Genomic DNA, 19,262 nt, shown 5'->3' with positions numbered 1-19,262 from the left:
TGGTGGGGGAGGAATCCACTCCAGATAATTTCCAGAAATATGGACCTCTGGAAGTCGAGACTTCCAAAGGGATTTGTCAGATGGTGTCTGAGTGTGTGTGTGTGTGTGTGTGTGTGTGTGTGTGTGTGTGTGTGTGTGTGTGTGCAGAGCTGAAGAATGAACGTGGGATGGGCTAGGATAGGCTGGGATGGGCTAGGATGGGCTGGGATGGGAGGCGGTGGCTAGATTGTAACAGATTTAAAACTGGAGGTTGGGGAAAATGATGGTCGATGATGGATAATGTAAGGATTATGGAGAGTTATTTCTTCTTTTTAACGGGTTAATAGAGAGGGGACGGCGGGGGGTGTTTAGAAATGGACAAATAGAGGCTGGAGAGAGAGAGAGAGAGAGAGAGAGAGAGAGAGAGAGAGAGAGAGAGAGAGAGAGAGAGAAGGAGGGAGGGAGGGAGCTTTGGAGAACTCATTCTTCACTTCACCATCTTCCAGGGAGGAGGAGCTCCACATTCCTGCCTCTCCTGTACTTGGCCTACGTTCTAACTGCCCTCGTTCGCGTTGGCCCAGATCATATCATTGTTTAGGGCACACTTGAGGCCCCACTTTTAGACCCGAATATTTTCATGTTCTCCGGTGTTTATGAGTGTGTGTGTGCGCGTGCGTGTTAAGCTGTGTGTGGTACAGAGCGATGTGTGTAAAGTGGTGTGTAGTACAGAGCGATATGTGTAAAGTGGTGTGGTACAGAGCGATATGTGTAAAATAAAGTGTGGTATAGAGCGATGTGTAAAGTGGTGTGTAGTGCAGAGCGATATGTGTAAAGTAGTGTGTGGTACAGAGCGATATGTGTAAAGTGAAGTGTGGTACAGAGCGATATATGTAAAGTGGTGTGTAGTGCAGAGCGATATGTGTAAAGTGGTGTGTGGTACAGAGCGATATGTGTAAAGTGAAGTGTGGTACAGAGCGATATATGTAAAGTGGTGTGTAGTGCAGAGCGATATGTGTAAAGTGGTGTGTGGTACAGAGCGCCATGTGTAAAGTGGTGTGTGGTACAGAGCGTTATGTGTAAAGTGGTGTGTGGTACAGATCCATGTGTGTAAAGTGGTGTGTAGTACAGAGCGATAAGTGTAAAGTAGTGTGTGGTACAGATCCATGTGTGTAAAGTGGTGTGTGGTACAGAGCGATATGTGTAAAGTGGTGTGTAGTACAGAGCGATATGTGTAAAGTAGTGTGTGGTACAGATCCATGTGTGTAAAGTGGTGTGTGGTACAAAGGCAAGTGTGTAAAGTAGTGTGTGGCACAGACCTGCTTCCCATATTCTATTCTCAGTCACGCCCAAACACCGTCATGAAGAGGGGGGGGGGGGGGGGGGGGGGGTGTTGGGGGGTTTAACACTTCTCCTTGATGGAATATGTTAACATAAACGACTCTCTTCAATTATTTTCGTAAAATATCGCAAAGGTAATCTCGATCACTATGGCTACATCATTTTTTCTTTCCCCCCTTTGAAGGAGATGACACCGCAGGGTTGGAAAAAGCCTTCATCGTACCCATGGCTGACGAAGGGAAACATGAGCAGCAGGGGAAAGGAAATTAAAACGTCTCTGGTGTTCTCCAAGACCCCCGACTCCCTAAAGCGAAAGGGTTATCGAACGCGGGAAAGACAAAGGAAGGTAGAATATTCACCAACTTTGCTGTTGAAGGAAGGAAGGAAGGAAGGAAGGAAGTATCATAAAGGTCTCTCCTCGTGTAGGCTGTCGCCACACGGAAACTAAGGGATGCAGCTGCCCAGTCGCATGTACCAGATACAGGCCTTACCACCTACCAATGCAGGTGAACAACCTAGTGGAGAAAACAAGAACTAAGTACGGAGCCAGTATACTGCCTTGGAAAGTATATAAGAAAGTGCGCCTGAGACACATTCTCTAACTGCAGTAATGTGATATTTCATATCTAAATAAGAACTATATTTTCTTTTCCTTCTTAAAACAAGCCGATTTACTGATATAAAATTGAAGTTTTGGTCTTAACTTGATTTGTAAGAATTAATAGCCTTTTACATTTACAACTTTTGTGGTAATTCATTCTACAACTGAATAACCTTTTTCCCCACGTATGTCTCCTTCCTATTCATTTCAATCCGCTGTCGAATCCATTTAGCCCTTTGAAAGCAAATTTGGGATACGTGGTGTAAGTTAGCTAAGTAAATATTCAATTTAATATGCACCATCATTTAACGGTTGGATTAACCTGTTCGGTGTTCGTATTAATACTGTCTGGTACATCGAAATGAGTCTTGCTAATAAAATCAAATGTTGGACTGGTATATTATACGTAGCTTTTTCCAACACGTCCAGCCTTGCAGCCCACAAAAGCATGTATGTCTATCCAATAAATCAAATCTAAAAGGTCTAGTTATGCTAATCATACTAATGGAACTCGTCATTAAGTAAAACTAATTTCTTAATTCAGAATTTCTAACCATCAATATTAGAATACTAATCATATGAAATTTCGAGTCTATACCTAAGTATTGATTGGCCATTCAAGTAAGGCCATTTACCCATCTATGAGTATTGGAAAGTATCACAATTTTGCGCGTGATCAAGTACATTCCTACGAGTCCACGGGGGAAATGAAACACAATAAGTTCCCAAGTGCACTTTCGTGTAATAATCACATCATCAAGGGAGATACAAGAGAAAAATATATATTTCTTTCTTGTATCTCCCCTGATGATGATGTGATCATTACACGAAAGTGCACTTGGGAACTTACCGTGTTTCATTTCCCCGTGGACTCATAGGAATATATGAGCATATCTAAGTACAGACGAGTAATCTAATTAGAAACGAGTATCTTAATATTCACTTCAGCAATCATACCATGTATGAATCTTAGTAACTTTCCACCTCAACACATTCACTCCCCTTCCTAGCCATTGAATCTTGCTAACCCATCCTTAACTCCCTCCACAGTCAACCAGGTCTCGAACCCAGGCCAGCCCAATCTGGCTTGCTAGTTAAGGCGAGGCACCGAGCGAGGTAAAAACTAACCTATTTCACGGTCCGGTTAAGCGGATCTGATCCACTTTTGCTACCGTAGCCACTGCCTGTGATCCAGCATGTGCACTAACCTCCTCCTCCTCCTCCTCCTCCTCCTCCTCCTCCTCCTCTTCCTCCTCCTCTTCCTCCCTCACCCCCACAACGGGGAAAAAGTCATCCGCTTGAAGATCCGCCACGTAATCCCTTTAAGGCAGCGAGTGGTTTGCGGATTAACGGGCCGTTTCCCGTAATCCCCAGCGATTATCCTAAATGCCGGCCCGGATTATTTTTCTTATTACGGGGTGACGACGGCCGCAAATACCGTGGGATTAACGTGTGGGGGGGTGGAAAGGGGGGTGGGGGGGGGGGATTTGCTGTAGCTAACCTCTTACGTAAGATCGTGTGGTCTTTGAGTAAGAAGGGTACGATCCTTGAGCACGACGGTACGACCCTTGAGCACGACGGTACGATCCTTGAGCACGACGGTACGATCCTTGAGCACGACGGTACGATATCCTTGAGCAAGACGGTACGACCCTTGAGCACGACGGTACAATCCTTGAGCACAATGGTACAACCCATGAACACAATGATACAATACTTGAGTAAGACGGTACAATCGCCGAGCATGATGGTACGATCACTGGGTGCGATGGTACAATCCTTGAGCACGACGGTACAATGGTACAACCCTTGGGTATAGTGGCGTAACCTTCAACCTAACACTTAAGGGTCGTACCATCGTGCTCAAGGCTCTCTCTCCCATGCTCAAGCACACTGTACCACTGTGTTCAAGCGCTGTACCGTCGTGCTCAAGCAAGACTGTACCGTCGTTATCAAGGGGATAGAAAAAAGAAAAAAAAAATGGCGTCTTTATTGTGGGGTCGAGTGTGTTGGAGACAAATGGCTTTCAAGTCTTCTCCACCAGACTTTCACTTACCCCTTCTTCATCCACGTGAAGGTCTACCTCAATAAAAACCCACTGTAACATGATCCACTGAAGTTGATAAGACATTTCATCAGTGGGCATCCACTGAAGAATGTAAGCCTTACCCTTTAGTTTCAGTTGTTTCAGATAACTACAGACCAGTAGATAAATGACAAGCAAGACGAGAGAGAGGAGTAGAAAAGAGTGAAGGGGAAACTGGGGTTACGAAAATGGAAAATGTCAAACAAGATTAATACGGTCGAGTAAGATTGTAGAGAAATATAATAGAGATTTCTAAATTCTAATGCGTGATGGAAATATTACCTGAGCCAGGTACCCATATTATCGACCAGCCCTTAGGGAATGGATGAACAGCTGGGTTGACTGTGGACCGACTGCCGCAACCAGGAATCGAACCTATACATGTTCCGACCCCGCGAAGGGATTCTACGAGGAAGTATGATAAAAACGTTCTACGAGGAAATAAGATAAACGTTCAACGAGGAAATAAGATAAACGTTCAACGAGGAAGTAAGATAAACGTTCTACGAGGAAATGAGAACGTTAGATAAACGTTCAAACGTTTCCTTGAGAACGTCATGGCCACAGCATCATCTGGGAAATTTATCGGACTGTCTAATGGAAACTGTGTGCGTGTGTGTGTGTGTGTGTGTGTGTGTGTGTGTGTGTGTGTGTGTGTGTGTGTGTGGCTGCATCCCACAGAAGCTCAGGGAAATTATCATATAAGTTGCCTCAGCCACTTTCTTTAAGGGGATCTTAAGAGGAAATCGTCGGGGGGGAAGACACAAACAAACAAACAAACACACACACACACACACACACACACACACACACACACACACACACACACACACACGCACACACACACACACACACACACACACACACACACCAACAACTGTATCTACTGGGACTTAGAAAAAAAAAATTAAAACAGTTGTTTCTGAACATCATCTTTTTCTTTTCTTTTAGAGAAATAAGCAGTTTTTTTTCTACTTTGTTTCTTATGATGTCTGAGATAACTATACAAGGTCTACATAAACTCCTGCCATCATTTTCTTTCCTAAATGCTTCAGGAAGACGATATACCACCAAATCCAATAGATGAACTCTGCTTCATCAACTTTATAAACAACTCAATAATTGCTCACTGCATCTTTAAGTAAACGCCAATGAAACCACTTTGAAACACAAACAACTATGGCTACTTGAATCGTCTGAGACATATAGAACATCTCGACTGGACCACAAAACCACCAAGACCCGTCTACCATCCTGGAACTACAAGATTAAGAATGAAGCATTTGCACCAACCACACGAGGATGAACCGTTGTGATAATTTTTTCTTCTCCCCGAACTGCGAAGCCATGGAATTCTCCTCCTCCTCCTCTCATCTTCCCTCATTCCTATAACCTCATTTCATCTCTAAGCTTTATGTCTGCAGAATGCTTTCAAATACACGTAGATAAAGATATATATATATATATATATATATATATATATATATATATATATATATATATATATATAGAATCATCCTCTACGTGATATAGGATCCTCCTGCATATGATATAGGATCCTCCTGCACATGATATAGGATCCTCCTGCACATGATATTGGATCCTCCTGCACATGATATAGGATCCTCCTGCACATGATATAGGATCCTCCTGCACATGATATTGGATCCTCCTGCACATGATATTGGATCCTCCTGCACATGATATAGGATCCTCCTGCACATGATATAGGATCTTCTGCATATGATGTAGGATCCTCCTGCACATGATATAGGATCCTCCTGCACATGATATAGGATCCTCCTGCACATGATATAGGATCCTCCTGCACATGATATTGGATCCTCTGCACATGATATTGGATCCTCTGCATATGATATAGGATCCTTCTGCACATGATATAGGATCCTCCTGCATATGATATAGGATCCTCTGCATATGATATAGGATCCTCTGCATATGATATAGGATCCTCCTGCACATGATATAGGATCCTTCTGCACATGATATAGGATCCTCCTGCATATGATATAGGATCCTCTGCATATGATATAGGATCCTCCTGCACATGATATTGGATCCTCTGCATATGATATAGGATCCTCCTGCACATGATATAGGAGCCTCCTGCACATGATATTGGATCCTCCTGCACATGATATAGGATCCTCCTGCACATGATATAGGATCCTCCTGCACATGATATAGGATCCTTCTGCACATGATTTGGATCCTCTACATATGATATAGGATCCTCCAAAACGTGATATATATATATATATATATATATATATATATATACATGTCCTCCAGCAGACGCGAAGCTGTCCTGTCTTCTGCTTGTCACTGTTTTTGACGGGGCTGGAGAACAGGTGAGGCTAAACTACCCTCCTTCAAGTACCCCCAGAAGGTTCCTGGAAGGCCTCTGAAAGTAACACTTTCTCTCGTCTGTCGTAGATAGACAAAAACACACACGTCCAGTAATTCACCATTAACCAAAGACTTGTAGACTTACATTGCAGACTATCTCCACAGATGTTTATAGTATTCAAGTACAATTATCTATCTTTTTTTTTTTTCTGTCGTTTATTCAAGGCATCAGATCCATCTCGAATGGGGTTCAGTATGGTCTGGAATGCGCTGTGGTCGTCTCAGAGTCTTATTGCAAACCAGGAAAGTTTTTCAATCAGGACTTGCTCCATAGGCGAACTGGGTTCAGCTCAGGAACATGGAAAGTTACCAAAACCCACCCCTCCTCACGGAGGAGAGTGGGGGGTAAAATATATATATGAAAGTGTAGCTATGATTTATGCCAGAGAACAACAAAAAAAATATATCGATTAGAAAAAGTTTCTGAAGCTGTATTGGGAGGGAGGGAGAGATAGGAAGGAAGACCATCATTATCCAGTATTGTATGATGAATATGTGTTCAAGAGTTTCATCTCCCGCGCGCCATTTTTTGTTGTTCCCGTTTTTTCTTTTCATCATTATTCGTAAATCGTCCACTAAGTCAAACCGTTTCGCGGTGAAGCTGAATATTAAGAGAGTGAAACATGACAGTGTACCTCATAACGCTCACACGATTCTACCAGATTTGCAATATAAATGATCAAATAAAGCAAAAAAAAGAATATACATATAACCTGAAATCACTCAAATTATACTTTTGTAAAAAGAACTTAATACTGAATCTCAAACTATAAATAAGACTGACCAATAACACTCCTATCACAACATCAACAAAAAAGAGGAGAAACATAACAGGATAAAGAGAATCCAGTTCTCTTTAAAAGAGTCAGATCAGATATATATATATATATATATATATATATATATATATATATATATATATATATATATATATATATATATATATATATATATATTTCATACTATTCGCCATTTCCCGCGTCAGCAAGGTAGCGTTAAGAACAGAGGACTGAGCCCTTGAGGGAACATCCTCACTTGGCCCCCTCCTCTGTTCCTTCATTAGGAAAACCAAAAACGAGAGGGGAGGGGATTTCCAGCCCCCCGCTCCCTTCCCTTTTAGTCGCCTTCTACGACACGCAGGGAATACGTGGGAAGTCGTTCATATCTGATACGTGGTCAATACAATACAGTTTAAGAACCAGATATTCAATAGTAAATCAAATATTCCTTACTTCTTCACAACATATTACATACATAGAGTATTTCCCACTCGATATCACTCATAGCTCTATATAGAAACATATACTGGAAATTCTTCAAAGGTATTTAGTAACCTCTGAAAACCAAAAAAAAAGAAAAAAATCAAGATTTTTTTTTCTTTATAAAACACCTATACGAGAATTTCCTCCACTATTTCTAATTACTTCGCGGTTTCTTAGCGTCTAACTTATACAAAAAAAGTCATATATCGAGTACAAAATACAACATAGTTATCATAATATAAATGTTCTGTGTCATTCTTTGACGAGAATGAATTAACATAATATTTTACTCAAATTAGACATAAATTTCAGTGAAAAGAATTCATTAACAGATCATACAAATAATACAGATAATACAGATAATACAAAATAATACATATTTCCTTAAACTTATAATGATAACAGTATTTCCAGTGAGTAAAACACACGCACTCATCAAACCTGTATAATCACTAGTTCAGAGATTTCATATTATTGCTTTAAACATCACAAAATAATAAAACATAAAAGAATATAGCCCAAAAAAATACCCTCCTATTTCCTAAAAGAACGTTTCGTAATCGAAGGAACATGTAAGTTTGAAATCAGGACGTCAAAACAGTTCTATGTCTTTAAAAGGTGGAAATTAATGGTCTCAAAAAAGGACACAAAACACAACTGGAAACGTCAATATACACACTGGGAGATCGAACCTCAAAACAATAGAGGAGATAAGCCAACTTCATTAAAGAATTTGAGTAAACAATTCCTAAAGAATCCAAGTCCCCTTTAAAAGTGTTAGATCAGCCAGCCTCTTCGGGGTATCATCAGTCTGGGCTCTAATGGGATTCACACACACACACACACACACACACACACACACACACACACACACACACACACACACACACTGGCTCTGAGAAAGAAAGTACGAAACTTGATAAGCTTCTGGGTCGAATTCTCCAAGTTCGTGAGCAATTTCAGACCCTCTGTGCTACTTTCATGCTTGATGGATGGATGGAGAGAGAGAGAGAGAGAGAGAGAGAGAGAGAGAGAGAGAGAGAGAGAGAGAGAGAGAGAGAGAGAGAGAATGAGCGACGGGTGGCGAAAAGGAGACGAGAGGAGACAGAACGGATGGAGGTGATTGCCATAAGAGGATGGAGACAGGATGAGAAGGGAGAGGAAAGAGGGAAAAGGAGGAATTAAGAGGGGAAAGAAGAAGAAGGATGGGAGGAGGGAAGAGGAGGAAAGTGAGTTAGACTACACAGAGCAAGAGCAGATGACCTCATGGTATTAGACAGATGGGTAACAGAGAGACGGGGACAGACTGAGACACAGACGGAGGCAAAGGAAAACAGATCAACTCTGTCTCCTTGAAAAGAGCAGATGAACTCATGGTATTAGACAGATGGGGACAGACAGACGGGGACAGACACAGACGGAGGCAAAGGAAAACAGATCAACTCTGTCTCCTTGAAACCATGTCTCGTCCAAAGGTCCTTCTTCGTCTTCTTTTGATGTAACAAAGGTGGAATTTCTTGTCTAGCGAGTCTTCAAGCGCTCGGAGAGACAGTTTACCAATCGTTCTCAAAGCAGATTTTCTTTGAAGCTGGTATTCAGCCTTCCCCTATGATCTCGCTGCTCAAACTCTGGCCACTCGTGTCTGTGTGTGTGTGTATTTCCAGATAAAGTCCTTGTCGCTAAAGAATATAACGTTTTCCCTTGGCCTCAGTACTATATACCGTTCTTTCTCTCTGGATAAAGGCTATTTTGACATCGTTTTAACATGGTCAACAACAAAAAAAAACATGGAATCGGCAAAAAACAGACACTAGATGTGGAAGGGGAATTGTAACCTTTATTGGAATAGTGAGTTGGGCTGGTCTATGTGCATGGAATGCTATTCAGTCTTAAACCAGTTATAAGATCGTCACTCGCTCCATCAAGTGTCTGTCCATCCCAAGGGAATCAGAGTTCGTAAGAGGCTTCTCTTCTCTTTATCTTTACGCCCGGAGGACCCTAACTGCTGCTTCTTGGCTTCGGCAGGTGTGGTACATCCGACATGGGTCGATTTCTCCCTCCGCGACAGCCCGATGGCCTGAGGAGTAAACCCATCGACAAGATACGGAGGCAAACCTTTTGGAGACATTGGCCAACCCATCATTTTGGCTAAGGTGAGGGAGGAGGAGGAGGAGGAGGAGAAGGAGACTCTAAACTTCTGTCGCATAACGGCTGGCGGATCCGAGTCTGACTGAAACCCACGGTTTGGGAGGTTCGAGGACGGCTTTCATATGTAGTATTTCAGCGATGGATTTGTAAGAATGACGAGCGAGGGTTGTGTCGTTTATAGAGTTTTTGAAACATCTATTGTTCTCAGGGTAAAGCGACCGGTCGTATTATTCTTTGAGGTATCTCGTTCGTGTTTGCAGTGGGGAGGGAACTGTTGACCCAAACATTCGGGAAACTTGAAAGAGGGGTCAAGGGTCAAGATGGGTCATCTAAGGGCAAGGGGAGCCTACCTGGCTAAGGCCCTAACGAAACATTTAGAGCATCACAATTGACAATACCCGAATGATGCTAAATTTAACGAAAGCTAAACGTCTTCAATAGTTACCCATTCTTTGGTGAAATTCGAAAGATCTAAACATAAATTTCTATTAGTTATACCTTGATATTCATATATATATATATATATATATATATATATATATATATATATATATATATATATATATATATATATGGTGAGAGAGAGACAGACAATGACAGACAGACGGAGACCCATCGCAGACATTTCCCAGGATTACATACCAGTATACATCCCATTTAATTCCACCCTCTGTCTACGCCCTCGGAGACCTGTCTCGGAGGTCGTGCACTATTATTCCCATAGGAACTTGAGGCGTAGGGGGGCCTCCTCCTCCCCCTCCTCCGCCTCCTTCAGACGTAATCGTCTTTCAGTTAATTCTCTGTGATCGCCTTTCCCCGCCCACCTCCTCCTCCTCCTCCTCCTCACCCAGTACTCTTCGTCTTCTGGTACCACCTCCCCGTTAGTGCTCTGCGTGTCTCCTCCTCCATATCTTAGTCCCTTTCAAGTACTCCAACCACTGTGTATACACAGGGATCAACTGACGGACATAAACATACACATATACACACACGGTAGTCAGCCCACACCCAACCCAGGTTTTCATTCTCCCGTCGGGTGCTGGTCGATAAATGGGTTCCTGACTTAGGTTGGGGTGTGTATGTGTGTATAAACACACCGGAGCAAGGACACCGCACATCTAAACAAGGTGACGAGACGAGACAGCATAACGAAACCTATTTTCTATACTTCTAATATACACAAGTCTCATCCACAGATTCTGATAATTCGAAAACAAATAAGAATAAATTCATTTATTCTTGGGTGAAGTATTTTTTCCTTGTACTTGTATACGAGGTCGTCGTGAATTTGGAGACAGAAACTGGCATTGTGTCTTACCTGAGTATTCCATGAATATTAAAACCACCTCCATCTTTAAGGAGAAACGTCTTGTACCACATTCGTTCGACTGCACACACACAGACAGGAAGTTTAGGATGTGTCCAATGGATAGACGAAGTCCACTTGAGGTTAATCCGATCACTTCTACCTCCCTACACTCCTCCCTATTGCTCTATCTAACCCCCTTCTACTCTTCCCTCTTTCTCCCTCACCTCCACACACTCTATACCTCTCCCTTAATTCCTCCTCTCCCCCCTACGTTCTTCATCACACTCTATACCTCTCCCTTAATTCCTTCTCTCCCTCCGACGTCCCTCATCCCTCCCTCTTCTCTAGCACTATTCCTACCCTCGTCCGCCACGCCAGCGGCTGCAAAGCCACCATCATCAACGGGGCGATCGTGACGAAGAACCTGAACAACGACGGAGAAAGTTGAGACAGCTTAAGACTCGCTAATCTGAGTCCCCCCTCAGACTTGAACGCCACCGCCATCACTGCTGCTCTGTCACTCAAGGAGGAGAAGGAGGAGGAGGAGGAGGAGGAGGAGGAAGAGGAGGAGGAAGAGGAGGTGGAGGAAGAGGAGGAGGAAGAGGAAGAGGAGGAGGAGGAAGAGGAGGAGGAGGAAGAGCCGAGGAACTGGCGTTGCACGGGTTGTGAGTGAAGTTGCAAAGGGGTGAGACCCTGGTCATAGGTGGGCGATGGCACAGTGCTTAGAGTGTGCTACTGAAGGGTGATATATGATATATGACACACGACATAAAGTATAACAGGGTATGGGTGTTATATGGTATATATAGTATGATATATATGATAGATAAATACTTTATAAACATAAGAATCACACAGCAGTAAGGCTGGCACACATTCTAGGATGCTCTGGAACTGAAAGACCTAACTGGAGAATACTGATGGCTAAGGGCTTGATTGCAGGATGGTAAGGCTCAAGGGCCTGACTGTAGGATTCGAACACATAAGGGCATGACTGCAGGAGGTTACTGTGGCTTAAGGGCAGGAGCTACAGCGGGGCTCTGGGTGATAAGGGAGGAACTAAGAAGATAGCAACGCCACATTACCTTCTACTTAACCTGTTCAAGTTGAATGAAGTTATAAACATACGAGTCTCCCTTTAGTGTATCAGGGACGTAGCGCACAGTCTCCCTTAACCCTCAGGGTAAAGACGACACAACGCCCAACAACAATAGGTTGTAGAATGTTGAACTGAATTGTGATTCATAATATTAGTCAATCGAACTTCTGAACTCTTTTAACTGTACGTTCTCAGTCAGTCGAGCTTCTGAACTTTTTCAAACTTGAACTCTGTACATCCAGCACACTTAGGATTGTATAAATTTCTCCACCAATGATCGATACAGACCATTTGACCTGCTTAGAAAAGCAGAGACTGTAATACAATTTCATGAGATTACCTCAGAATTATATTTCAGGGAAGAAATCATTTCTCCTATGATTATTTTCACTGTTACTCCTCCAATTACTTTTATCAAATGAAGCTCTCTACTTCTGAAGGAGGTTAATTACCCTGCTACAAGAATCAGACCTTCTTAAGAAAGTTAATTACACACTGTCCTAGAAAAAATAAACTTATTCTCTATTGCCTACAAACATTAATCAGCCTGTTCAAACAAGAGCACTTATCTTGTTCCACACACCGAGGTCAATTGTTGCCATGGCTTGTGATCATGATTATACAAATGATTAAAATAATCACCTCCTCTACAGGGTTCAAACCCAAGAGACATTAGTGAATATAATCATCACCAATATGTCATATACTGTCCCAACTACACTCCCCTCGAGTCGTGTTTTCAATCAACAGATTAACAGTGTATAAACTTTCCACGAATATGACCTCTCTCCGTCCATAAACATTAATGCATTTATGACTTGAATAACTGAGGTTATCCATAACTCACATACCGATAAGTGATTTCATAGCTCCCGTGAGAAAGGCCAAATGTACTTTTATCATTCCTTGGTGTCCCTCGCTCTGGCGTCTGTCATGGGCTGTGTGTATATGTTTCCATATTCCAATTCTTCACCTCTAAAACTACCGAGTTAAAATAAACTACACTTAGTAGTGATGGTGCTACAGTTGGCTCTTTCCAAACGATGTCTAGAGGGCGAGGGTCACCAAAATCCTAAACTGCAGTTTGTGCCAAAAATGAAATTTCCATTTTCAAATACTCGTAACTTTTTTCCCTCTTTGAACATATCTTACTCAAACATCGTCTTCTTAAGACACGTTGACTAAGACTTCACCTGTAGCTAAAGAACTATAAGTTGCTTAATATTTAGATTAATGTAGCGTCCAGAGGCCTCAAAATTTCAGATTTGAGGTACTTCAGACTCTGGGCAAAACGTGTAAGTTACGACATGTTAGCCTTGAAGGTCCTTTTGAAGCCAGCAAAAGGAAGCTTTTCTGGAACGATGTGATATACAGGGGGCGACGTGCTGTCCCTGGCTGAAGTTGTGAGGGGGAGGTGGGTGGAATATCCCTGAAAGGCCTGTTGGGGTCTGGCTTTGGATAACGGGGTGTGTGAGTGGATGTGAACAAATGAAGTATTTCTTTTTCAGCTCCTAGCGCTACCTCGCTACGCGGGAAACAATGAACTAGAGCGAAAATATAATCGCTATCATTATAATCATTATAATTATCATTATAATCATTATTATCATTATTATTATTATTATTATTATTATTACTACTACTACTACTATTACTATGACTACTACTACTATTATTCTTAATACTATTAACATTGTAATCATAATGATCATTACCATAATAATCATCATCATTATTATCATCATTATTATCATTAATGTCTGGAGTGTCATCAATAACACAGGGTCTCTTGTGGTGAGCCTGTGCCTAACGTCCAATCAGAACATGGCTAGACCTGACCTGACCTAATCCTTACGTACCCATTAATCCTTCCATCTGCCACGAAATCTCCTCATTCTTCACCATTTATCCCGACATCTTTCACCATTAATCCTACCGTCGATTAAGATAAAATCCCATCGTCTTTCACACCGGTAATCCCCCCCACTCCTTCGGTAATCCCTCTCCACTCCTTCATCTATCACCATTAATCTCCCGTCTACCTTTCATGATCATATCTATCGTCGGCAAAGTGGCATCTTCATCCCCCGACGATTAATCCCTTCATCCTACTCCTCCATTAATCACTTCATTTCGTACAATCAAAACTCCCGTCATTAATCATCCATCGTCTCCTCACCCCCCCACCCCAACTACCCTCCTCCTCCTCCTTACCCCCCCCCCCTTTTAATCATATCCTGCCCATACGAAGCACCTATAATCAGACGCCTCGAGAGGTCGACGTATCCACTGAAATCAACAGAGATTCCCCCAAGCGCCTTTGATATTAATCCCTCCCTCTCCTCCTCCCTCTCCTCCTCCTCCCAGAGGTCAGGTCCTACATCCTCTCGACATTAATCACATCCTTCAGCCACTAATCTCTCCAATCCCACAACAAGGCCATTATTAATCACCCATCAGGAAGGGCCACAACCCCCCCCCGGCCCCCCCCTTCACCCTAACTCTCCACCTCTGATCTTCCCATCTTCTATGTTAACCTGGTTCTAATTACCAATTACCCCTTTCCAGCTTCCTCTAACAACGTTCGATAACCATTATAAATGGGTGTTTACCACCATTACCCCTTGAAGGTAACACGAAAATGTGTACATGATTACTTTATAATACTTTATAATCCTTTGTAATCCAATGTCCAAGTCTGCAATTAAGATGAATTGAGAGTAAAAAATTTTCATTAATTTGATCATAAACGTCTATATTAATCATATATCTAATACAGTGATACCTTTTAAAGTGACAGTACATTTTCTTGTTAATATTATACATATATAATGTCGAATCAGTATCTATATTAAGAGCAGAGAATAAAAACAAATAATAATAGTTTCATGGAAAAAAATCTAATGCGTAACTGAAAAAAATTTAAATTTGTATCGTAAAAATCACACTTAAAAAATCCTTCACATAAAAAGAAAAAAAAACGCGAACCATAAACAACAAAATTTTGCTGTTGTAAAATGCAGAAAATTACAGTGACATCAATTTGAAAAAGGTGGGTTTAAATTTGGCGTTCCGTTTGGACCATGTTTTCCCTTGACGAAAAACCTAACCAACATAGATAGTTAGAACGCGCAAATACCCAGGATAACATAGAAGATAGATATCTAGAACGCACAAATACCCAGGATAACATAGAAGATAGATATCTAGAACGCACAAATACCCAGGATAACATAGAAGATAGATATCTAGAACGCACAAATACCCAGGATAACATAGAAGATAGATATCTAGAACGCACAAATACCCAGGATAACATAGAAGATAGATATCTAGAACGCACAAATACCCAGGATAACATAGAAGATAGATATCTAGAACGCACAAACACCCAGGATAACATAGAAGATAGATATTCAGAACGCACAAATACCCAGGATAACATAGAAGATAGATATTCAGAACGCACAAATACCCAGGATAACATAGAAGATAGATATCTAGAACGCACAAACACCCAGGATAACATAGAAGATAGCCCCTGTGTTGCAAGAAACACCTTCCACTCATACAGCATCATCGGAAAACACAGATACATCATCTTCAAATCCAGGTGTGAGGGCGGCGCAGAAAGAAATAAGAAACAGAAAACGTGTCGTGGGATGGGACTTAATTATCCTAGGGTATTCAAATATTCCGAGTATCGAAGATTAACATTACTCGGAGAATATCAGAGAGAAAAGATTATCTTTTGAGAATATTCCCTACATATATTCACACGTCTGTGGGAAGTTTTACCCATCGATCATAATAACTTTGTATAATCAGGCACTTCGTTATGCATAATCATACCTCTGGCACTCCATTAATGAATAACTAACCCCACATTGATAAGTAATTTATTCGTCTATTGTCAATAGTTCACTCGCATTATCAATACGTCCACAGAACCATAGCTCATATCCCGTCGGTAAACCTTCGACTCTCTCTCTCTCTCTCTCTCTCTCTCTCTCTCTCTCTCTCTCTCTCTCTCTCTCTCTCTCTCTCTCTCTCATATTACACTCACATCTATCCATTACTATCCATTGGGGAAGAGCAGTGTGGTTTCAGAAGTGGTAGAGGATGTGTGGATCAGGTGTTTGCTTTGAAGAATGTATGTGAGAAATATTTAGAAAAGCAAATGGATTTGTATGTAGCATTTATGGATCTCTCTCTCTCTCTCTCTCTCTCTCTCTCTCTCTCTCTCTCTCTCTCTCTCTCTCTCTCTCTCTCATATTACACTCACATCTATCCATTACTAATCCATTCAGGTGCTCATTAATCCCCTCATTCTTTCTGATTAATCCCCATCGTCCCACCCCTCCCCCCATTCGACTCCTTTAATCATTCTTAGAAAATTAATCTTATCTTTCATTATTCCTAAAGTTACCTCTCCCTTTCGATTTCTACATCCAAACCTACAATTTCTTGACCCTTAAAAGAACTGATTAATATTTCTTCGTCTTCACCCTTACTCGTCTCATTAATCCTGTCCCTCACTTCACTATTCTCATGACCAATTTCATTTTCCATCACTATCAACCATATTCTCTCTATTCATGACATTATTCATCATCATTTATCATTATTAATCGCCAGTTAACTATCCACCAGTAACAACCAGTAAATGATTAATCCCCTGATCATTTAAGGCTGATCCTACATCAAACTTCTTAAATGACATTATCCTATTAGTCCTTCCATTAATCACTGTAACTCCCTTTGTCTATCATTAATCACTTGATTCCCGATCACCAACCTTTTAATCCTTCCTGCTATTACTCCCAGAATAACTACTCACTTGTTTCCCCTTCCCAATATTATTCCCACTGCAATTAATCACTTGATTCTCCCCCACTTTTCCTGCTGTTTTCGATCATTTTCCCTCACCGACCATCAATTGTCCATTCGCCGAGCAAAATTAATCTCCCATTTTCTTTTAACACACTCTCCCTCATGCAAACAATTAATAAACACACACACACACACACACACACACACACACACACACACACACACACACACACACACACACACACACACACACACACACATATATATATATATATATATATATATATATATATATATATATATATATATATATATATATATATATATATATATATGCATGTGTGGACGTGTATGTATATACATGTGTATGTGGGTGGATTGGGCCATTCCTCGTCTGTTTCCTTGCGCTACCTCGCTAACGCGGGAGACGGCGGCAAGGTACAATAAAAAAGAAAAATATATATACATACATATATACATACATATGGCCTTGATTGGGGTATTCAGTTGCCCATGCAGTCTCATCTCACATAAAAACATGTGACAGACAGCGACAACATCAACAGAGTGGAAAATAGATATTTGATGAACATACATCAATTTGACTGACTTGTTTCCCCTCGTAAATGAACGATTAATTCTAAACACCAATAAAAAATGATTCATACCAATATGTTACCTGTAAATGGTCACGCTCAACCATGGCTGCAGAATGAATGAAGCCTCCTATCTCGAATGAAACCCACCTTACTCTTCTACCGCATGCAGCGCATGCTTGAAATTGCGCTACGTTACGTAAGGATACATCCGTGCCCTTGAATTAAATTCAGTCGGGTTGGAACTCATTCAATGAATGATCCACACAGAACAGTTGGCAGATCATATAGTTAACAAACCCATCAAAATGAAGAACGTAGATGTAAAATCGCAATGAGATTTATTCATTTTTGGTGGGAGGTGTAATATATATATATATATATATATATATATATATATATATATATATATATATATATTTTTTTTTTTTTTTTTTTTTTTCCAAAAGAAGGAACAGAGAAGGGGGCCAGGTGAGAATATTCCCTCAAAGGTCCAGTCCTCTGTTCTTAGCGCTACCTTGCTAACGCGGGAAATGGCGAATAGTATAAAAAAAAAAAAAAAAATATATATATATATATATATATATATATATATATATATATATAGATAGATAGATAGATAGATAGATAGATAGATAGATAGACAGATAGATAGACAGATAGATAGATAGATAGATAGATAGATGGATAGATAGATAGGTAGATGGATAGATGGATAGGTAGATAGATAGATATATAGATAGTTAGATAGCAGTAACGCAACGCTATACTTAGGCATACGCCCCCAAACCTGACGAGAAGCGAAGATGCATTTAACATGGACTTGTACCCCAACGCAAAGGGGGGTTCGATCCTTGATACAGCACCTATCCTTACTCCACCCCACCCCCATGCTATGTAAACACCCCCATGTTGCGTAAATATTATACAGGTCTACTGGGTGTTTACAAGATGATACAAAAAAGGGGGTAAAAATCAGTATATTTCCCCAATGAATAATGAATAATCTAATAATTCTCAATAGATAATGAATAATCTAATAATTCTTAATAGATAATGAATAATATAATAATTCTCAATAGATAATGAATAATATAATAATTCTCAATAAATACTGAATAATCTTATAATTCTCCGCAATGATCTTTTTCCACATTTAACATCCCAGTGTCGTGTAATATCAAATATTAACTACAAATCCCATTTTCTTTCTTTTCTTAATCCCCTAAGAAAACAGTGAGCGAACAAAAAGGTATTTTTTTTCTATGTATTTTCTTTTCGTCTGTTGTCTAAACTATGGGAGAGACTCGAGGGTTGTTCTTCCCTTCGTGTTTTCTCAGTGTAATGAAAACTTGTCCTAGTGGTGTGCCTCTCCCACTGGTGTTAACAGTGGAGTCTGCCACAACACAAAGAAAACGTCTTAACGAGGCTGTTTTACGTCGCGTGAGGGAGAGGGGGGAAAAAGAATATATATATATATATATATATATATATATATATATATATATATATATATATATATATATATATATATATTCCTATGAGTCCATGGGGAAAATGAAACACGAAAAGTTCCCAAGT

The 19,262-nt window shown here is 40.7% G+C and overlaps 1 protein-coding gene across 1 annotated transcript in view; it reads right to left on the bottom strand.

Moving 5' to 3' along the window:
• Nucleotides 1–19,262, bottom strand: part of LOC139765856 (glutamate receptor 1-like) — a 1,264,866-nt gene that overhangs the window by 987,985 nt on the left and 257,619 nt on the right.

The sequence above is a fragment of the Panulirus ornatus genome, chromosome 56 (assembly GCF_036320965.1).
Source record: "Panulirus ornatus isolate Po-2019 chromosome 56, ASM3632096v1, whole genome shotgun sequence".
NCBI lineage: Eukaryota > Metazoa > Arthropoda > Malacostraca > Decapoda > Palinuridae > Panulirus > Panulirus ornatus.
This window is presented reverse-complemented; position numbering and strand designations above follow the sequence as displayed.